Genomic DNA, 23,378 nt, shown 5'->3' with positions numbered 1-23,378 from the left:
TCGGTGCTTCAATAAATAGGGATGCAAAAGCACGCTGATGACAGCTTTTATTTTCTCACAATTGCTGTGCATGCCAGCAATACATTTGGGATGTGCTCTGTGAGGTCTAGGCCCATCAGTGTTTTCGACACCACAGTCTAATTGGCATTAGATGCCCAGAACACTGCTACAAGCCAAGTGATCCTGTGAGCAAAGTTTTAACCAAGTGATCCTGCCGCTCGACCACATCGCAGCTTGCCGAGCCGAGTGAAGCCGCTCAAGATATCCTTGCATTTTCCAGGTGCCTGCATATAGAATAAAAACAATGCAAGGGAGGTTAAAGCAAACCATTATAAGCAACTAAACATACTCCTAATCTCAAGTTTTCATTTTAACCTACAGCTAATGCAACAAAACAAAACTTGGTGTGAACGCCTGGGGTCGCCACCTAGGTATGCCCTAACAGTGGCACATCATGACCAAGTGTAGACTTTTCATTCCAAATCATTAAACAAAGCTATTGATCTAGAAATCCACATACTTCGTTTATTCTGACTGCCAATTTGCTATACCTCAAGTGGGAATACCACTATGCTGGTCCCTCAGAGGCTAAACACAAGCCTGGCCGGCACTGGACCGTTTGTTGCTCGAGAATTGGCTTTGGATGTAGAACACATGCAGCTGTACTGGCGAACCTCCACTCCCTCTGGAGTTTACTGAGGCCGCTTCTGCAGAGTGGCATCCATCTACAACTAAAAACAGCGCTGCAGAATCTGAATTGGAGTAATGCAAAAGCACGGAATCTGCTGTTGGTTGCTTCTGTTTGCTTAATTCACTTATTGTTTACCCATTTTCTTTGGTACTTTCAAATTGTGCACCAATCCCTTCCTATGTCCTTCTTCAGCTAGACTTCCGGTTGGTAGTGCGACGTCACAGCCTCTAGCTCACATTATCCACTTCTTGTTTATTCATTTTAGTCTTTGGTACTTTCAAATTGCACTATCCCTTCCTATGCCCTTTTTCAGCTCTATTTCCAGTTGCGTGACGTCACACCTTTGACGCCACTCTAATTGACTGCCTTAACTACTTTAGTCTTTGGTACTTTGAAATTGCATGCTAATCCCTTCATATGCCCTTTTTTAGCTCGACTTCAGGTTGTGTAATGTCACATACTTGAAGTCACCTTAATTCACTGGTTTAATTATTTTAGTATTTGATACATTCAAATGTGGCACCAAGCCATTAGCTAATGAGACCATTTTTGCCTTTACTGTTTCATTTTTTGCCTCTTATTAATTACCTAATTACCTTAATGGCCTAATTCTTTGCACACATTACATCACCCTCTATCAATTAACACCACTCATTAACCTCTACGATTTCTCAATCACTCACAACTGCTACGGACATGATTTTGCATGTTTTGCCTCTAATTAATTACCTAATTACCTTATTGGCCTAATTATTATTTCGCACACAACACTACGTCACCCTCTATCAATTGGACTCATTAACCTCTACCACTTCTCAATTACTCACAACTGCTGCAGAGAACTTTTACATTTTTTGCCTGTAATTAATTACCTAACTAGCTTACTGGCCTATTTTTCGGCAGCAACATTATGTCAGCCTCTATCGATTGACACCACTCATTAACCTCTCACGTTTCTTAATTACTCGCAACTGCTGCGGACACGATTTTGCGGGTGCGGTCTACGGACAGAAATCTGTGAACATAGCGAAGTAACGCTTTCGTGTTAATAACTTGAATGAATCCTTGAGTTTAGTTATATTTAGAATCCAGGAGAAGAAGGCTTTTGTGTCAAATATCAAGAAGGTCATAAAGGCACGTTCGGTGTGATGACTGCTCCTGAACCAGGCTAGCTTCAGCGATATAGTGAATAAAATCATGAAGCAGATATTGCAGTTTCTTGTTTTTCATGCCTTCCATGACCTATACTGATTTCTGACACAGCCATTGCTATGGCATTGAAATTGAAACAGATGATGGGAGAGATTGTATTATTTAGCAGCCATAAACAAATACTATGTGGTAATCCATGTATAGTCATGCACACTGTTACAAAGACAACACGCAAAAAAATCGGGGGTCCTTTAAACTCTACCTTAAGTGTATGATGGAGCACATTGGGACTTCCGTGTGGATTCTCATTCATGTACAGACACTTCACTACAGGGTAACTGAGTAACCCCACAATTTATTCTATTATGTTGTGCATACTCATTAACGCAGTTGTAAGCCATCACATTATGTTAGACCACATAAAGATATAGAAACCTGCTTTAACCAAGAGATCTGAACCTACCTGAGTCACCTGGGGATGCCTGGTTGGCTGGATCCAAAGAACCTTGGATCCAGACAAAGACATGCTACCCCTAGGTCACTCGGGCACATTTAATGGCTTGGTTAAAGCCAGAATTCCTATCTGCCAACTTAAGGTCTATTCACACTTGCGACTACCAGTCGCGCGACCAGAGGAGAGGAGCTCGCCACTACCAATGTTCACACTTGCGACAGTCGCCTTCTCGTTCTGTTCTCGTTCCGAACGAGTTGGGAGTAGGAGAGCTGCTGGGCGATGACAGTGAACGTCGGTAGCTGCCGCCTGCCAGACACTTCAGCTTTTTCAGGCGAGCCGGTACGCATGCCGCGCTCTCGTGTTTCCAGGAAAACGCCGACGACGAATAGACAATGTCAATCACCGTGGTGTCAATATAAAATGTTGCACCTGCGTGAAAAATCCATTTCTTAAAAGTTCATGGTATTTACCAGATAGTCCAAATATCTTTCCAATCTCCTCCCAGGCCATATCCTATCTCCCTGCCTTTGAATTCCGGGTGCCGTTTGTTGAAAAGGTAGGGGTATTCTTTAATTGCATTGAGAAGGTGCTCGATCAAGTACTCCGGGACCTCGCTGATTGGTGAAATGGTTTGCGACTAGTAGTCGCGCGACTGAAAATTCGAGCAGTGCCCGATCGGCCCGCGGCAGTCGCTTTTCGACCGATGCGACCATTTGCGACTGTCGCTTTTCGACCAAAACGGTCACGCGACCGCTGCTAGTCGCAAGTGTGAACGGGCCTTTAGCCGTGTCATGTGGACTCGTGACATGCACAACCACTGAGCAGTGTCCAGCCATGTCACCAGCCAACCACCACCTGCTAGAGATATGCCCATGATTTTTGCTCAAAATGCCTATATCAGACTATATCCAGAATAAAGCCATGAATGCTGTGGCATTATTATGGTGTCTGTACAATTTTAAGTTAATACTGCCACTCAGGCAAGACCATGACAATGTAAATTTTGAAGTGACGCTGCTTTTGTAGTAATGAAATCTATCAAATGACAAATTACATAGGGAAGCTAGCAGCCAGCGAAACTAGAGAAAGCATAAGCAACGTTTTCAATTTTTATTCATATTTGTCTTGTTTGTACCTACTGGCAGCCAGACATGGCAGGATTATTTTATGCTCGCTGCAGCCCTCCAACTAGCGGACAATGGAGATGTGATATAGAAGTGAGAAATTTATGCACTATTTTTAAACTGACTAGAAGGACAGGAGTATCATGCGACATTTCTTTTATCCGAGGGCATCATAGGTGCTCTTAGCTGATCCATGGTGCCCACCTATGGTATCTTTTTTTTTGTCAGCTGTCGCTGCTTATATACGTATAATATGCATGCGGCACTCTTTCCCACCAGGCAACTGACAATTGCAGATTTCTATTTCATAATGAACTCACTGAACTCGGATTCTCTATAAATCTTTCATCTGTCAAGTGCATAGCCTCAGCTTATTTTATGGTATCATTTAATGACCTTCTCGAGTGTGACATCAGATCATAGCCCTCAGTACATGCTCAGGCATGCGCATTCATGCAAGCATATCGCCAGTGTGTGAAACACAATCTGGGTGCATGGTATTTTATTTTTCAATGCAGTGGAAATGAGGACATGCTCTGGTAATAGCTCAGATATATTTGAGATGTACCACATGCATGCACTATCATGTTTCACTTCAGCCATCAAAAAGCAATGTTTCTCAAATGGGAGTCACGATTTTAGGAGTCCAAAAACATATGATAAAAAAAAATTGAAAGGTCATGCAATAGCTTTGACCCAGCTAGACACAGCTTTAAATGGCTAAAAGGGCACAGGTTTAAAGCTGATTTTAGTTTTTCAAAACTCAACATAAAGGAGTGCGGAAACAGGGAGCATGAGAGAGAGAGCATCAATGGGATTTGTCGATGCCAGCATCGGTGACGCTCGAACTTTGGCTCCATTGCTGGATGGGAATGCAGTGCAGTCTTAGGAATCTATCAGGGGAAAAGAGGACACTATGTGGTAGAGCTGACACGACAGTGTGTCTGTTGCATGCCGTCATCCATGCATGACGTCGATAAGAATGTTTTTAATATGCAAGCGCCTCTACCATAAATAAAAATTAAGCTGCACACCGCAGGTTTGAATTCTTTATGCAATTGGGGCTGGTACAAAAGCAGCCAATGGTGTGTGCTGTGCCGTCACTGTGGAGAAACCGCTAGCATGACCAACGTGACAGTCCTTGCATGTTGGTGTCCATGCATGATGCATGACGCGGAAGATTGGGAACGAATAAAGTGATAGATAGTGCATGCATTGGTCATTTCTCAAATATTTGAGTGTTTTCCAAAACACGTCCTTTTTCCACTTTGCAGAAAAATGAAATGAAGATGTGAAAAATGAGTGCACTCATGATACTGATGTACAGGGTCCTTCAAAATATGTACGAACACGGCGAAGCGTTCGCACTAATTCGCATATTCGCACATATTCGAAGCGTTCGCATGCGCACATAGCGTGCGCATGCGCCACATTGTTTCGATGCGCGACCGCGCCGGATGCGCTGACGCTCACGGAGCGCGGGCACGCTTCGCCGTGTTCGCACATATTTTGAAGGACCCTGTACATGTACGAATTAATGTGCCTTCCTGACTAAGCACAGGGAGCTGCAATCCGCGCTAATGCCCGAGAAAGCCCTCAAATAGCAAGCCATGTAAAGTAAACCGAGTATGGACTTGAGATGAAATGCATTTTACAAATCAATCGGCTTAATGCGCATAGTATGACGCAAACATCTGCACTTTTAAATGGTGAGAAGAGATATGTTGCCCCACATACACAAAATAAGTAAACAATGGCAATAGAAAGACACACATGATGTCCATCACGAGTGGCAGAAATAAGCCCTATCCTTGAGATTGTACGATATGTCGTGTTCAATGAAGTACCGCACATGCTCACCACTTCCATATCACCTCTGTTGTCTGCTAGCTACCCAAGCGCAGCCCGCACTAAATCATCCTTGTTAAAGTCTGGCATCCAGCAGCATATCGTCGAGAAAAAATGAACGCATTCTGGAGCAACCAAAAGTAGCCCCCCTCCCCCCTACACACAGAAAAATGCAAGAGCTGGCTCCACGCTCGGGCGCCCCGTAGGCTAATGAGATAACTTAAGTGCACTCAAAAGGCAGCACGTATGCAGAAACTAAAATAAAAAAGAAGAGTAAGTGTGACAAATGTCTCAAACGTAATTTATATTCATTATTTTACCTGTTTTTGCTGTGCTTTTGGTCATTTATTTTTAATGTGACAGTATTGAAGGCCCCATTCTCCCCAAAATCTTGCATTATTGTTGACAATGTCGTGAGCAAATAGTCATAAGCAGGGTTCTAGCATTTGGTAATAAGCAGGTGACATTTTTGTGGGTCAGGCATTGAGTTTTGGTGTTAGTTTGTGTGGCATCATGAGGCCGCATGAGATGCCGAATTGCTAGGAGCTCCTTGTGATTGAAGAGTGAGATGGCAATCAAGCCCCTCCGAGTCGCACTTTTATACAATTATACCTGACATATATATAATATGTCAGGTTGTCTTTCAGATAATGTGGTAGCTTATCACTGTATGTTAATAAATGTTTGAAATAAATGGATCAGTGACGAAGCAACTAGCAGCATACCCTTAAAGGCAGACTTTAGGTATCCCTGCAGGTTTTAAAGTTAGGTTTAATTTATTTTTCCGAGATTTTTAACACCTGCTTTCCTTCCGGACTTGGTTTCCATTTGTAGCACCGCGTCGATTTAAGGTGGTCTCTGTTCCTGCAAGGGTGGAAAAATGAGCTAGCTGGTAGTTCATCTCTGGGAAAAAAAAACAGCACTCTCTTGAGACAAGGACAAAGCGCTGTGTTGTCATCTCTTTCTTTTTCAATGTCTTAGGAGTGCGGTTTATTTTTTTCCCAAGCTCTCTATTCTTACTGAGTTTTTTCATTCCACCCCAGATGCATTACCTACAGCAATGAAGAAGATGAATTTGTTTACGCATTATCGCCTACTGTTGTTTTTATTTTTTTTTAACCTAATTTAACAGCTGCAACATGTGTGTGTATTCGATATGTCAGACTAAAGAGAAAATCCTCGACAGCTTGGTACCAGTGAGTACTTATGGAACTTGTTGGTACTGGTTTCACTACTTTTTCCTAGCTCTGAAGTAGAGCCCACCTATATTGGCCTCAGCTATCACAAATGCTTATTGTGAACGAGGGTGGAGCTACTGTCAAAATATGTGTTTATAGCCTTGAGTTTGAGACAAAAAGAACTACTGAGGTCACCCTGCTTTGTTATAACGAACAACAATGCACCATAAAGTCACCCTACTGTCAAAACATGCATGAAGATCAGAGTATATCCTAACTCCCATTATCATCCTCAAAGAAAGTGTCGAGCATGTAAAAAACAGTGCAAGAAACTATAAATCAGAAGCACTAGTAAAGTTAACCACTGCCCGAGCACATGCTTACAGGCTACAAGGTCGATCAGTTGGTCCGTCAGTGTGCCGGCTAGGCAAAACTTCTGAAGTGTGAGCAGGGTCAGGGTAGCAGCAGCTTCACTAATGCTATTCTACACTGGCAGTGATCAACCACTAACAGGGCTTTGAGAAGTTTGAATACGAGCCACGAAGTATGCTTTGTTAGCCGAACTGGTCACATGACAATGTGTCACCTGCCCAACTGGATCTGCACCTTCTCAATTACTGGAGCGTGCAGATAGCACACAGAGCAAATAATCTGCACCTCTCCTTTGTAGGTAGAGCAGTGCACACTCATCAATTGAAACTAGACAGCAGCCGATGGTGTTATGCTAAAGAGCCACTTCCTACCAGGCTTGTTGGTATGTGCAGATCTACTTGTGCAGAAAGGTTGCTTCAAAAGTAGAGCAACGGCGACTGGGTATCAGTTTATTTAAAGCTCGATGTGCAGCTAGAATGCTTTAAACAAAAACTATGCGTACAATTGATGTTCTGCATGCACATCTGCTTGGTTAGCCTTTAACTGTTGAGGGTTGATGACAAAAACACCGACCCACCTAACCACCAGCTGTCGTGAACACCTCAACTGCTTTATTATTGCATTCCTAAAGCAGCACACCCACAACCAATGACTGCATCAGGCGCCTGACTGCTTGGATATCTGACTTTATTTGTATTTAACAGTAAACAAAAAGACAATGTGAAGGTGTATGTATCTATAGATAGCTCTGTTGCTGACTTTCAGTGGTCAGTTTAAAGAATGTGTAAAGGCCAGCACTTTTTCACGTGTTTATATCCATAAAATTTAGTAAGGGTTACATTTTTCATTCAGAACTGATACTGGTGTCTTTCTAATGCACCGTTAATGTGTGGTAAAAACTGCAGATTCAGTTCTTACAAAATTAATGCAGTCATGTGATTTATTTCCCAGCAGATGGCTGCGGTTTCACCCCCAGGGCACATATATGGCAATTTTGCAGTGATCTTAACTGAAGGTGTAAGGAAATAGCATCATGAAAAGGCAAGCAATTAGCTGAAAGAGCATAAACAAGACCACTGTAAAGGCAAATTGCTTTACGTTGCTAGTGGGGACGCAATAAGTATGCTTATTACGGTTGCCTGTGCATAGTGTCACTTTTCCTAGTAGCGTGAAACAACAGACGGATGCATTGCTACAGACATACAACAGATATCTTTCAGCAGGGTGGCAAGAAGGGAGAGGTAGACTGCAGACTATCTTTGCATAATGCAGTCTAGCACTTTGCCAAGTGTAAATAATACTGAGAAAGGGCAACCCTTTTATGCAATACATTTTCTCAAAAAGCCTAAACGACCTGATCATCCATACCAAGGAAATATAGAGTGCCTTTTACACTCGACTAAGGGCTACATTTATGTATGAGCCACTCCTTGTAAATTTGGAACCTGTCATTTGGAAGGAAATGGAATCTGCATAGTACAGTGGCCCTGCATACACCCCAAGGTACTGCCCCTGCCTGCTGCCATCATTATCATCGTCTAGCTCTGTGGCATATAAAGAACAATTCAGACACATCTGTACTTTGCGCATGGCAGCAGTCAACCACGTAATGACACCATGAGGTTAGCTTGGAGTGTCACTTTAGGCTGTCTGTTTGCGTATTTTCAAATCTTTGCATGTGATGTCCCCAGATGCTGTTGTTGTTCAAAGGTTCAAATATATGGGTATTTGAGATGCAGAGCCTGTAATTGATTACTTCATATACCAGGGAGATGAGGAGCCAGGTTTTAGTACTGCAGACAACAATAGCAAGAAACAAGAATAAGAGCTGGGGCGGCCCTTACCCTATCTGTAACATGCTGATGGGAATCTCAAGAAGACATCGGACCCGCCACATGCCCGAAGTGTTGCACACCAGCTGCAGAAGTGGATGTTCGCCACCTGCTGTGCACTTGTGCAGGGACCATCAAGGACAGATTCAGCAGGAAGTAGGACTAACTGCAACAAGGCAAGCGGACTTCTCCAAATGGCTCACCGACAACGATAAGAGCAAGAGCCTTCTTTGGTTACTTATGGAAGACAATTTAGATGGGTTTTTATAATATGCCTTATGGCGAGCTTGCAGAATAAAAAAAAAAACCTAAATGTATGTGCAATTAGCCAGATATAGCATCATACTGTATTGCACAGCTGATTCCACCGAATATATTTGCAAAATTGACTGATAATTGCTACTTTCATGCAAGATCCACACAGAAGTTATATCTAGCAGAGTGTAAAAGTTTTAGGACTGCCACCACTTCCTTTTTTGCATGATGCTTGCCATACCAAATTCAGTAAGCACCCTGACCCTGTCAAGCTAACGTCTAAGCTCTCTGGAGTGCTTATGTTCTTTTGACCGAGTCATTGGTTGTGGATAAGCCACTATAGCAACGCAATAATATAGTAATCGAGGTGTTCACAACAGCTGGTGGTAGGTAGGCTGGCATTCTTGTCATCGATCCTGAATAGTCAAAGATACTGCGGCAATGCTACCAAGCACATGTGCATGCAGAACATACATTATACATGTAATATTTGTGTAATGCACTCCACCAGCCCAACAACCTTTAAGAAAGGTGATATCGGATTGCTGTTGCTTGGAACACAAAGCAACCTTTCCGCTCAATTACGTCTGCACAGACTAATAACACACTGCTACCTACACTCTGCAGTAGTGGAGAAGGCAGAGATCCAACTAAGAAGGTGATGCATTGCAATGTGACCAGTTGGACCAACACAGCATACTGCGTGACAAGTATTCAAACTAATTAAAACCCTGTCAGTGGTTCATTTCCTGGCAGTGTAGAGAAGCTGCTGCTACCCTAATTCTGCTAACATATCAGCCCTTACACACATACACACTGAGTGGCTGACCTCGTAGCCTGTGGGCATGTGGTCAGGCGGCAGTTAACTTCACTAGCAATGCCTACCGCCTTAGTGTTTCTGCATACTAGTCACTTTCTTTGAGAGTGATAACGGAAGGTAGGATATGCTCCGATGTTCATGCATGTTTTGACAGCGGGATGACTTTATGGTGCATTGTTGTTCAATATAACAAAGCAGGGCAACCTCGGTCGTTCTTTTTATCTAAAACACAGGGCTATAGACATAAGAAAAAAAATATAATACTACAACATTAAGTGATAAGGCATAAACAAAGAGGCATGTCCTTCTTCATTACTGTAGGTCATGCATCTGAGGTGAAATGAAAAAGCTTAGTAAGAACAGAGAGCTTGAGAAAAAATAAGAGCGCATTTTTGAGACATGAACAAAAAATGACAACACAGCACTTTGTCGAGTGTGCAATCATTTTTTCCTTTCCCAATATGAACCAGCAACTAGCCCGTTCTTCCACCCTTGCGAGAAATGAGACTACCTTAAATTCACACAATTATAAATGAAAACCAAATCCGGAAGGAAAACAGGTGCTAAAAACAGCCCTCGGATAAATAAATTAAAATTAAGACCTGGAGGGATACTTAAAGTCTGCCTTTAAGGGTATAATGTGGTAGTTTGACTGTCTTCAGTCTGCATTTCTACAAGGTGACCCACCTTTTCGTACCTGCATACTGCTATTCGCTTCGTCACTGATCCATTTATCTCAAACATTCATTAGCATACAGTGATAAGCTACCACATTATCTGAAAGACAACCTGACATAGATATATATATACCTGCTTTAGCAACATTGCACAAAAGTGCGACTCGGAAGGGCCCATCTCACCCTTCAATCGTAAGGAGCTCCAGGCAATTCGGCATCTCATGCGGCCTCATGATGCCACACAAACTAACACCAAAAATCAATGCCTGACTCACAAAAATGTCATCTGCTTATTACCAAATGCTAGAACCCTGCTCATGACTTTTTTGCTCACGACGTTGCCACCAACAATGCAAGATTTTGGGGAAACGGGGCCTTCAATACTGTCACATTAAAAATAAATGACCAAAAACACAGCAAACACAGGTAAAATAATGAACATAAATTACATTTAAGAGACATTTGTCACGCTTACTCTTTTTTATCGTTAGTTTCCGCATACGTGCCACCTTGTCACTGGGCTTAAGTTATTAGCCTAAGGGGCGCCCGAGCGTGGAGCCAGCTCTTACATTTTTCTGTGTGTATGGGGGGGGGTCATTTTTTCTCTGATGATATGCCACTGAATGCCACACTCCCACAAGGATGATTTAGTGTGGGTTGCGCTTGGGCGGCTAGCAGACAACAGAGGTTATAAGGAAGTGGTGAGCATGTGCGGTACTTTAGTGAACAAGACATTTCGTACAATCTCAAGGATAGTGCTTATTTCTGCCAGTCGTGGTGGACATCTTGTGTGTCTTTCCATTGCCATTGCTTACTTATTTTGTGTATGTGGGGCAACATATCTCTTCTCACCATTTACAAGTGCAGATGTTTGCATCATACTATGCTCAATAAATCGATTTATTTGCAAAATACGTTTCATCTCTCAAGTCCGTACTCAGCTTATTTTACTTGACTTGCTGTTTGAGCACCTTCTCGAGCATTGCCGTGAGTTGCAGCTCCCAGTACGTACTCGAGAAGGCACATTAACAAGTGCATGTACCGTCTTTGCCAAAAGTAACCAGGCTGCATGTTTTGCTTCTTGCTTGTATTCTGAAGCTAACATGGATCCCCTGAGGATCATAACTTTTTGGCAAGTGAAGACAGGAGCTCTCATTTATGTTGCACCAATTTACAGCATCAGAAGTTTTATGAATTCTCTGCTAACCGACTGAGAAGCGGAACACGCAGCCTGGTTACTTCTGGCAAAGACAGTACATCAGTATCATGAGTGCATTAATTTTTCACGTCTTCATTTCATTTTTCTGCACAGTGAAAAAAGAATGTGTTTTCGGAAGCACTCAGAAATATTTGAGAAATGCCAAATGCATGAACTATCTATCGCCTTATTTTTTCCCAATCTTCCCCGTGTGAGCCATCATGCATGAAAAACAACATGCAAGGCCGTACTGCCACGCTGGTCATGCTAGCAGTTGTTCCCCACAGTGAAGGCACAGCACACACCATTGGCTGCTTTTGTACCAGCCCCAATTGCATAATGAATTCAAATCAGAGGTGTGCTGCTAAAGTTTTATTAAAGTAGAGGCGCTTTCATATTAAAAACATTCTTATCACTGCGGACAGGAGACTATGCACGGTGGAGCGTCGTCTGAAATGCAGGCTGCAATATCAAAGGACACTTTTTTTTTCTTTGCAGGGAGGGGGGAGGGAGTTGATTGACTCAGTGGCCGACCCTCAGACGAAAGCGCTTGATGAAGATGCTACTGCACAAAAGCAATATAGAATAAGGCATGTTTCCTTCAGCATAAGGCACGGTCAGTCAGCTTATCAGCTTTAGCTTATCGACGCATGATTTTTCGCATTACACTGGCGACGACGCCAGCACGACCAGCACCTATCACCGTAGTGTGAGGTTTTCGGCCCCGCGACACCGACGGAACTGATCAATGGAAGGTCGTCAAGAGGTACTGCTTTGTTTAAAAGTTTTGTCTGCTCCTTTAATGTTGCAAGGTATGCTCTCGCCTCAAGGTAATGCTTGCTTACTCTTAGTTTTTGGACCGAAAGAGCAACGGCAATACCTCAGCAATCAGGAACATAATGCTAACCCCTCCCCACTTTCGTGGCGCGGGTACACGGCGGGAAGAAACGGACAAGTACCTTTTTATATGCGTGAGTGCTTGTTGTTAAAACAAGCTAAATCTCATAGTGTAAGAATAAGATGCTTCTGATTGTATGCTGAATTATACAGCATGAGCCCGTCCATTTCAGCCTCCTCGGCAATCTCTAGACGAAGCCCAAAACAAGTCCGAGGATCACTAAAGTCGCATATTATAGTAAAGGCTTTTCTAGGAAAAGAGAATATGCGAATAAAATATTTTTGCTGAAAAAAAAAAATCTGTGACCACCATCCAAGCATGAATGCAAAAGTGCAGCCTACATAGACTACATCGCGAATAGCAGACGACATGGGAATGATATCTCATGACGTCAGCGGCCAATGGTTGCCAGACCAGAAAGCCAATTTCAATAATAACAAAAATTATTTTTAAAACTATCTGCTGCACCGAATGAGCTCAAATTTCGAGGATTTATAATTTAACGTGTGAGGAGTGAAATGCAATAACTAGTTTATGCTCAGTTGTTAGCTGTCGTGACCACCTTAATGAATCAAGTGAAACGTGATAGTGCATGCATGCGTTACATCTTAAAATATTTCTGAGCAATTACCAAAGTATGTCCTTTCCACTGCGCTACAAAAGTAAATACCGAACACTCGGACCGTGTATCGCATGCTGACGATATACTTGCATGAATGCGCATGCCTGAGTGCACAGGGAATTGAGGTCTGCTCTCACGCTCGAGAAGGTTCTCGAACAATGCTGTAAAATAAGTTGATGCTAGAACTTGACAGATGAAATATAATTTGCAAATCCGAACTCATTAAGCTCAATATGGAACGAACATCTGATCTTGTAAATTATGTGATGGGAGACAATGTCACACACATACAAAATATGTATGCGGCGACAGTTAAAGATGTAATAAATGAGCACTGCAGATCAGCTGAAATGAGCACCTGCCTGCACATTATTAAAGACACCCTAAAAACAAAAGATAATTTCACCCGAAGCTCTGCGGTCCTAGTCAATAAAAACAGCCGCAGACATTCCTCACCTCCCCATCACCTCTCCGTTGTTTGCTAGTTGGATGCGAGTAGCCAACATAAAATCATCCTGGCAAGTCTAGCAGCCAGCAGGTAGCCCGGAACTGTCCACCTGGAGAAAGACTAACGCCAGAGCAACCCTAGTAAACAAATGGCTGGGCTGTACTCAGGCGACCTGCGGACAGTGGATAATCTAAGAGGCCCACTGATATACACAATGATAGTCAAGGAAAGAATACATATCATCAAATATAAAGCAAAGTCAACTAGTGTATTACAAAAAAAACAGCATTGAAGAACTGTGATTGAGTCCCCTTGAGTACAATTACAGTTTGGGAACAGAACAGATACAGTGACTTATAAACAAGAATCACTGATTCTCATGTGCTGCCAAGCAGAAGCACACCTGCTGGAAGGGCACAAGATCAACCAGTTCACTAATTATTGCCATTACTTAACACAAGACAATGACAACAAAATTATTAAACCAAGCATTGGCTGAAGGAAGTGCTTGAGAACAATACACTCAATCAGTGTCACATGCTGCATGGCAGCAATAGCAATAAATCAGTTGTCAAAATAAGGTAGTGATCCATTTTATGCAATTACCTACACAGATCATTCTCTTAAGATTAAATAAGGAGTGCAACAATTAACACACACATAGCATGGAAGGTAATAGTAGGCCTGTAGTAACTGCACTTAGCCACAAAGTGATTGGTCAAGAGGTTGTACATGGGTTGAATAGCATGCCCACATCTGCTATACTGTTCTTTAAGGATGTTACTCCACATTAGCACACTTCAGATGAACAGGCAGCATGAGCAGACAAACGGCCTTGCTCATATTTATTGTTCTGAAGACTGTCCTATACAGCAAACAATTGAAGAAATGCAATTTAAACACTGGCCAAACACACCCATTTATGGATCGTTCATTTCTCACTTTCTGATGTGAACGCTTTTTCAATCTGTAAAATGGACAGTTATCAACATGCATTGCTTAGAGCTTCAGCATGGCTACGGACCTATAAGGCTGCCGCGATACCTCAAGCGAAAAGATTCTGAATTAGAGGGACATCACTGGACAGCGCACTACAGAAAAGCAACTGGAGTGGCTGAGGCTTCAGAGGGCATAATCATACATACTTACCGGGATGAAGACCAAATCAAAGATGCTTCCCACTATCTCACCAAAAAGCAACCAAAAAGAATTTACAAATTGTTGCCTCAGTTAGTGACAGCCTGTTCGTAACAGGGGGTGAGATAAGGGCCTTAATGTGTCAGATAAATTTATTAGGCAAAGGCGTGACAAAGCAGGATTCAGATAGGATGGCTACACAAAAGCCCTAACTTTAAGGCATTACTGGGTGGGCCTGTACTGGGTGGGCCTAGAAACAAAAAGAGTGCTGCCTAGTTGCTAAAAAGTAAATGATTATACTTTTGTCTTTTGACCTGTGGCTTGCTTTCTTATATACCGTGTTTGTTTTTCTGCCAAGGCTGTAACTTTCATTAAATACTGCTATTTTAAGGTATGATCCCCTTTATGTCAATGGCCTCAGGCCAAGCACTCAAAAATCCTTAAACATGTGAAGGGGGGGGGGGGGAGGTTGCCACAAAGACAGCCTCTCACCTCTTCCCTGCATTGATGGTCAGCTGAGCTCCCAAGCTTATTTTGTAATCATTGTCACCAGCTCCTTTCTCACCTGCTAAAAGGACCTTGCAAGGATAGAAAAAGTTGTCGGGCTAATGGTGTTGATTCATGGTTGACAGTGCTTAATTAACCACACGGACAGAGTAAACACATAAAAGACGAACACAAGCTCTGAACTTTAACCTTATTCTGGAACCACTGATACTCTGCTTATATACCCATAAAGGCACCGACTAGTGGTGATTTTCGACACTTGTGACAAATAAAAACAAAAAGAAGTACCGTAAGAGCAAACCCGAACAAGGGGAGAACAAAATAGGCAAATCATTTTTTAAGCCGCCAACACGTGGAACAACGGACTAATAACAGAAAAAAAAATGCAATGGTAACAGAAAATGGGTAACAGACGTAAGCTAACAATTACACAGCAAAACGCACAAGATGAAGTACACTAAAACTGAAAGAAAAAGTGCATGACAAGAAAGATGAAGCCAACAATTGACCGCTAAATGCAGAAGATGAGCACTAAATAGCTAAAACAAAGCAAATGAAGGAAATGCTCATGAGCAACAAGGGTGAAGTCTACAATTACATTGCGAAAGGATGAAGATGAGGTGCATAAAACGAAACAATAAAGATAAAATGTCAAGAAATGAATTCAACAAATGTTATAAAGCTAAAACCAGGCTAGATTAGAGAAGTCCATAACGAAAGGCAATCTTTTTTTCCAAGAGTGAAATGGAGGGGGTACTAACACAATCATCCTTGAGCCTGAAAATCTTGGCAGCTTTAACTATTTCATGTGTCAGCTTCTAACGATGAGTTTTTAACACAGTTTTTTTTTCGAAGATTGGGTGGCATGGCTTCTTTAAGTCGGTTCCTGCAGTGGACGGGCAGATTCCTGGGGGATATACCTGATAAGTCATTTTAATGCTCCATTAGCCTTCATCGGCCAGTTTGGTCCATGTATAGCTTACGGCAAGTGAAAGGCTTAGAGTGAGCGCCTTCCGCATGTGCTGCTAAGGGTGTTCTGTGCTTCTTAGTGCGGCCTCTTTTTTATTTATTTTTTTTTTTGCTTTTCTTCTTCATTAACGATTCATCAAAGCTGCAATAGTTGCTCGAGGGCAGAAAACAACGTCAACTCCTGCTTTCTTTTCACTCGTCGTAAAGTTGTGGGAAATTTGGTGCATGTAAGGAATCCCTGGAACATTATCGTGTTGCCTATGTGCTTCAGCACTTTTTCTGAGACAGTGGAAAGGACTTGTAACCTTTTTCAAGAAGCTTTCTTGTAATTTGTGCTCGCATGACTTGTTCAGGGCATTGACAAGGGCAGACTGGATGATATTTCTTCTAACCAGCTTTGAACGAGCGGAGTCATATTATAGGAAGGGCTAGTTGCCCCTTGGTTCAAATGCCCAGCTCACGTGACTGGGTGTGAAGATGCTTAGTTCCAAGAAGCACATGGAATCATTGTCTGGCATTTCTTGCTTTAATTCAAGGGGAGCCAGGATACTCTTAAAGACACTCAAAACTTCAGGTACTTCATGAAAAAAGGTTTCTACGTCACGGTCTAAATTAACTAAGAAGTCGTCCCCAAAGTAGAAAATTTTTTGAATTCGTGAGTTTTCAAAGTGATTCCTGAGACTACTGTCATGCATAACTAAGAACAGATCACTGAGCAAGGGAGTAAGTAATACATGATATGATGCAGATCCCGTGCTTTTGGATAAGGTGTGAATCATTCCTTTCTGCAAATGTTTATTTTAGATACACAGAAAACAATTCTAAGAGACCATCTACAGAGACACCACACTCACTCTGGGAGGATATGGTTCCATGTTGGTCAATAGCTTTGCGAACGCATTTCATGAGGTCCATCTTGAGGTATAGAATAAAACAAGCCTTTTTCATTTATAGAAAAGGCATGATAGGCTTTGTTTCTTTTCCCGTTCAAAAACCTAATGACTACATCTGCATTCTTTACCAGAAAGGGATCATCGATAAAAAGTAATTTCAGGTTGCCATGCAAATACATAGTGACGTCTTTCTGCCAGATATACCTCTCGTGCCCTCTGTGCGTTATTGTTTCGGAGGATACCTGGCAGAAAGACGTCTCTATGTATTTGCAAGGCAACCAGAAATTGCTTTCTATCGATGATACCTTTCTGGTAAAGAATGCAGATGAAATCATTAGGTCTTTGAACTGGAATAGAAAGAAAGCCTACCGTGTTTTTCTACAGATGTTAAAATTATTTTATTCTATACCTCAAGATGGGGGACCTCATGAAATGCGTTCGTGAAGCTATCGACAAACCTGGAGCCGCATCTTTCCAGAATGAGTGTGGTGTCTCTGTAGATGGTTTCTTGGAAATGCTTTCTGTGTACCTAAAATCAACATTTCTAGAATGCAATGGTTTACACTTTATCCAAAGTCACAGGATCTGCATTGGATCATGTATTGCCCCGTTATCAGTGATCTGTTCTTAGCTATGCATGACAAAAGTCTCAGGAACCATTTCAAACACTAACAAGTTCAAAATATTTTCTGCTTTGTGGATGATTTCTTGGTTCTTTTCGACTGTGACAAGGAAGCCTTTTTTTTCATGAAGTACCTGAAATTTTTAGTGTCCTTAAGAGTGCCCTGGCTCCCCTTAAATTTATGCACGAAATGCCGGACAATGATTCCATGCACATCCTGGAACTAAGAATCTTCTTTACACCCAGTTATGTGTGCCGGACAATCCGCCTTTTGCGCGAGGATGTGGCACCATCATGCGGGAGCGGGCGGGAAACACATTGAGCGGCAGTGTAGCAGCACGACGCGAGAGCGCACCATACGAAATGGCCACGCCAACGCTGGTAGAAAGCGAAAGCTTCCCCCCTTTTTTGGCCTCGGAGCGGAAAGTAGTGACAGTGATTGCAGCATATCATGTTCACGCAGTATGGGGGAAGGTAGAGCGTTTTCACAATCCACTCATAACGCACGTACGCATATACTATCTTCGTATTGTAAGAGCGTGTAGCGCGGGCCGTGTTCGACGCGTGCAGGTTTTCGGCAGACAGGAGAGCGTGGGGGCAGAGAGAGAGAGGGATCTCAAAGGGCAAAGCAGCCAGGGGTTTGTTGATGCTGCAGAGCTAGGTGGAATCGTATCCTGTGACTTTGAGCTGCGCATATGCGCGGGGTGTCTTGAGTTACCGAGCACAATGCGGTCACCGCGGCGCCGGCATGGTGCAATGGGCGTCGCTTCCTCCTCGCGTCATCTACAACCGTGCAGCTATAGGATTTCATCCACGAAGATCGGCAGAGAGTCACATATACACACCCCGTGAAAAGGGCATTGTCCCGGCCGAAATGCACACCTGCAGGAAACGCGCTGCATTTTTCTGGCAATGGATGATTCAGAGCTGTAGCCGGTTTCTGGCCTCAGAAGTCGGAACGGATGTGGTCGCAGTGGTGAAAAGGTTCTCGGTGCGCAGAGAATGGTCATTCTGTTGTGGAATGATCTCCAACGTTCATTTCTGCCTCCGCCGCGATTTCTGCGGAATCAACAACTTGGTGACACATATGTGAATCTCCTACATATCGGATGCGCATCTCGGTCAGGAACCAACCCTGTTTTACGTCCAGAGCGATCCACTCTGCAAGTGAACGAGCATGAACCCTCCAGGAGACTCATTTATTGTGCCGGGCGGTTTCCTTGCCGTTGCGAACAGTTGGACGAAGACGACGATTATCAAGCTCCCTAACGAAGTGCATCTGATTGCGTACATTAAAGGAACAAAGTCCGGATGCTTTGGCGTGCACGAAGGCGAGCCTTTAATTAAAAAAAAATACTGTGCGTCGTGCAAGTGCGTCATATGCTCCGAGCGGCAAAAACACAGATACTACAGGTATGTATGCATCTAAGCGAAATAGGCATGATGAAAAGTACCTACTGGTTTTCACCCAGGCTTTAGCGCACCAGTGATAGCTGCAATGGGGATTTCTTCGGTGCGTGATTGCTTCAGTTGCACCGGGGCCTGAAGGCGATGTATTTTGTCCCTTCTTATCTTTATGTGCGAAAGGGCTAGGTAGCTTAGATATCACAGGCGGCTGTGTGCGCTAGGCCGTAATATTTAGCATGTTTTATCGTGACTGCCACCTCACTAACAAGAAAAAAAAAATACGGCGTTTTAATGCACTGCCGTTCGCGAGCCTCATGACCAGCTCAACCACTCGGCTCGCTGACGGCGGTGCATCACAACACCTTTTTTTTTTCTTCTTTTTAGTCAGGCGGCAGTCGCAATAAAACATGCTAAATATTACGGTCTAGCGCACACAACCACCTTTGATATCTGCGCTACCCGGCCCCTTCGCAACAAACGACAAAATACATCGCCATCAGACGCGCCGAACAAATGCTCATTGCGGCTATCACTGGTGGGTTACAGGCTTGGTGCAAACTCCGGTAGATACTTTTCATCATGCACATTTCCTTTAGATGCATACATACCTGTAACGAAGTGTTTTTCGCACAGTCGAGAGCACGCAGTCGGCTGCCAAGGTCGCCCATTCACGTCTTGACGCTTGGTTGCCCTAATCCAAGCTTCACGCCGTTGCAGATCGCGGCTTGCCGAAGGAAACCTAACAAAACGCGTCTTGCATCCCGGCACGCCTCGAGAGTGGCAGACGTAAGCGGCACAGGTGGTTGGCATCGTTTTACCGAGGCTGTGAACGTACCGCGCCTCCAGCCCCCGTGCGTTGGCTATGAGTGCGGCGACGAGAAGCGCCGTCGACGCCTCTCAGTGTGTTTTCATCAGTCGCCGCTGGGGCTTCGCGCATGCGCAGAAAACTCGCGCAAAAGGCGGATTGGACCAAGGGGAAACAATCCCTTCCTAACATGCAGCTCCGCTCGTTCCAAAGCTGGTCAAAAGAAATATCATCCAGTCTGCCCTTGTCAACGCCTTGAACAAGTCATGCGAGCACAAATTGCAAGAAAGCTTCTTGAAAAAGGTATGCAGGCTCACGCAATCAGGGTACCCATTACAAGTCCTCTCCATTGTCGCAGAAAAAGTGCTGAAAAACACCAAGTGCAAAAACACAACCACTGGCTGAAGTGCACAGGCCACGCAAAAAGGTTGCAGTGATTCGTTGCATGCACCAAATTTCCCACAACCTTACGATGAGTGAAAAGAAAGCAGAAGTTGACGTTCTTTTCTGCCCCTGAGCAACTATTGCAGCTTTCGTGGATCGTTCATGAAAAAGAAAAGATGCCGCACCAAGAAGCACAGAAAACCCTTAGGAGCAGTGTACAGAAGGCGCTCACTCTAAGCCTTTCACTTGCCGTAAGGTATACATAGACAAACAAGCCTTTTTGATGCATCAATGAAAGGCTAATGGAGCATTAAAATGACTTCTCAGGTAATCCCCCAGGAATCTGCCCGTCCACTGCAGGAACCGACTCAAAGAAGCCATGCCACCCAATCTTTGAAAAAAAAAAAAAAAAACAGTGTTAAAAACACATTGGTAAAGCTGACACATGAAATAGTCGAAGCTGCCAAGATTTTGAGGCTCAAGGATGATTGTGTTAGCACCCCCTCCATTTCACTTTTAGAAAAAGAGATTGCCTTTCTTTATGGAATTCTGTAATCTAGCCTGGTTTTAGCTTTGTTACATTTGTTGAATTCATTTCCTGACATTTTATCTTTCTTGTTTGGTTTTATGCACCTCATCTTCATCCTTTCGCTATGTTAATTGTTGACTTCACCCTTGTTGATCATGCGCGTTTCGTTCATTTGCTTTGGTTTAGCTATTTAGTACTGCTTGTGTTCTGCATTTGGCAATGTCAATTGTTGGCTTCATTGTCGCTGTTCATGACGCTTTTTTTTCAGTTTTAGTGCACTTCATCTCATGCATTTTGCTGTGCTAATTGTTACCTTTACCTCTGCTACCCATTTTCTGCTCTCCTTCCACATTTGTAATTTTTTTGTACTTATTAGTCCACTTTCCATGTGTTGGCGGCTTAAAAGATAACTTGCCTATCTCGTTCTCTCCTCGTTCGGGTTTGCCCTTTCGGTACTTTTTTGGTTTTTATTTGTCACATTAGTTTTTGTTGCCACAAGTGTCAAAAATCGCCACTTGTCTGTGCCTTTATGGGTATATAAGCAGAATATTAGTGGTTACAGAATAAAATTGAAGTTCAGCACCTGTGTTCGTCATTTATGTGCTCTTTACTCTGGCCGTGTGGTTAAGAGCTGTCAATCATGGCTTACAAGAATGGGCATTTTCTGCCGCAGCATTCTTTCCCTATCCTCACGGCGCACATTGTGAAAGTGCACCTTGAAAAGCTTTGTAGCCCATTACACTAGCTTGGCTTCCTAAGGTCGCTGATATGAAAGTCACTGAAAACATTTCAGGCATTAAAAGCCATTTTGCAAAAAAGGGTCCTGCACACTGCAAATTCTGATGAGTTATGGAAGGCCATCAAAAGTGCGTGGAAAGAGCTGAAGCCGATGCAACACTGTCGTGCCAGTGCTCTATGACTCCTTGCCATGCCAAGTCTGCTGTCATAGAGCTCGGTGATGACTTCCTCCGCTACTCAACTTCCTGTGTGCACTCAACATTGGTCCCCACCCTCATTTTCTTTTTTTTGTGTGTGTGTGTTTCAGCAAGCACGCAGCAGGTCACTGAAATGTTTCCAGATTTTTTTTTTAGATGTAGGACATTTTGCATTATTTTGCACAGCAACAAAGAATATTCTTTATGACTCGACAATTAATTCGTGAGCCATTCTTAGCAGCTTCTCTTTCTTATGAGCATGACCTAAATAGCAACTTTACTTCTTTGAGGTTTCAAAGTGGCTTTATAACAGCATGTCCATGCTGCAGCTATAAAAAAAGTATGCATACTGTTTATAAGTGACTTTTCTACAGAAGAAAAAAAGTATGCCAGGAAGTGAAAAATGAACAATTCATTTTCTTCGGATTAACTCACGATTACTTCCTTGATTGGCTGCTACACACGACACTAATCTTCAGAACATAAAGTGCAAGCAAACACATTCGCATACTCAAGCTGCTTGCCCATCTGAAGTGCCCTAATATGCAATGACGTCCTCAGACAGAACAGCCTAGGAGACCATGGCAACAGCTGACCGCACTTTGTGGGCATGTGCTTAGCCTAAGGCAGCGGTTCCTCCACTTGTACAGCATAGGTAGGCAAATAAAGCATTTATCACCATTAATCATGGTAGTGCCTTTTGAGAATCATGTGACGGAAGAACACACTTACGAGCTTAATGCTGTTCACGGGACGCCTTTAGCAACCAAGCAAGCATCCACCCTGAGCAAGCAGCTGTCTCCCAGGAGAACATTTTCAAAAACAGTGTACACCTGGAAGTGCAAGGAACAAAATTGTAATGCCTCACTCAACCGGACGTAAACGTGACTGCCGATGCATATTTGTGATGATAAAAATGGAAGTTATTAAAGTATGTATGCACAAGAACACATACTTCTGTGTCTACGGAAGAAAATTAGCGGTTACAGCACTGCCAAAACAAATAGCGCCTACGCGCCTCCCATGTTCGAACAAGCGACAATGCCACTGCTCCCAGTACAAGAAAATAGCGCTTGGTAAAACTGAGGCTTCAAAATATGTGCTAATGAACAGAAGTCTACACGCTTTTGCGCGTTTTAAACTTGCAGTTGCGGAAAAAAAAATAGAAGCGAACCTTACCTGAATGACTCCATTATTGTCCGGAGACCGTTGATGCCGTTGGCGAGCGAGCATTGAAAGCAAGTTGCAGGTCATATCCTGTGTGCGCGCTGCAAATGGTGAACACTGCGAAGGCTTGAGGCTTGCGATGCATTTCATAATGATATAACAGGGTAGTGGTCAAGCCGGCGGTAATAAAGGATTTCTAAGCGAAATACGATGTAACTGACAGGCCGCAAGAACAAACAACGCACAGCTAACGCAGCGCTTGAACTGGACAAGGAGAGCAACAGTTGCGCAACGCAAAAAAAAAAAAAAGAAAGAAGAGGGAGCATGAGTTTCATAACTATCAAGTATTTGTGAATGCATAAATTATTTTCAAATAATAAAGTTCATTTGTGAAGTTAGATGGTCGTAGGTTATTCATTTCTTCAGGTAAATTTGGTTTGAGCAGTTGACAGTT

The 23,378-nt window shown here is 43.1% G+C and overlaps 1 long non-coding RNA gene across 3 annotated transcripts; it reads right to left on the bottom strand.

Annotated features, from left to right (window-relative positions):
- Positions 1–30: 30 nt before the first annotated feature.
- On the bottom strand, positions 31–23,184 carry LOC146210064 (uncharacterized). Of its 3 annotated transcripts, XR_014708097.1 has the most exons (6): positions 22,937–23,184; positions 22,490–22,590; positions 13,578–13,689; positions 8,664–8,817; positions 2,498–2,726; positions 31–284 (listed from the first exon to the last, which is right to left on the bottom strand). It is a non-coding gene; the product is annotated as an uncharacterized LOC146210064 (long non-coding RNA). The 3 variants fall into 3 exon arrangements; XR_014708093.1 differs by lacking the exon at positions 2,498–2,726; XR_014708094.1 differs by lacking the exons at positions 2,498–2,726; positions 8,664–8,817.
- Between the last annotated feature and the right edge of the window lie 194 nt (positions 23,185–23,378).

Source organism: Amblyomma maculatum, chromosome 1, assembly GCF_055883805.1.
Source record: "Amblyomma maculatum isolate TAMU_Amacu chromosome 1, ASM5588380v1, whole genome shotgun sequence".
NCBI classification, from domain to species: Eukaryota; Metazoa; Arthropoda; class Arachnida; order Ixodida; family Ixodidae; genus Amblyomma; species Amblyomma maculatum.
This window is presented reverse-complemented; position numbering and strand designations above follow the sequence as displayed.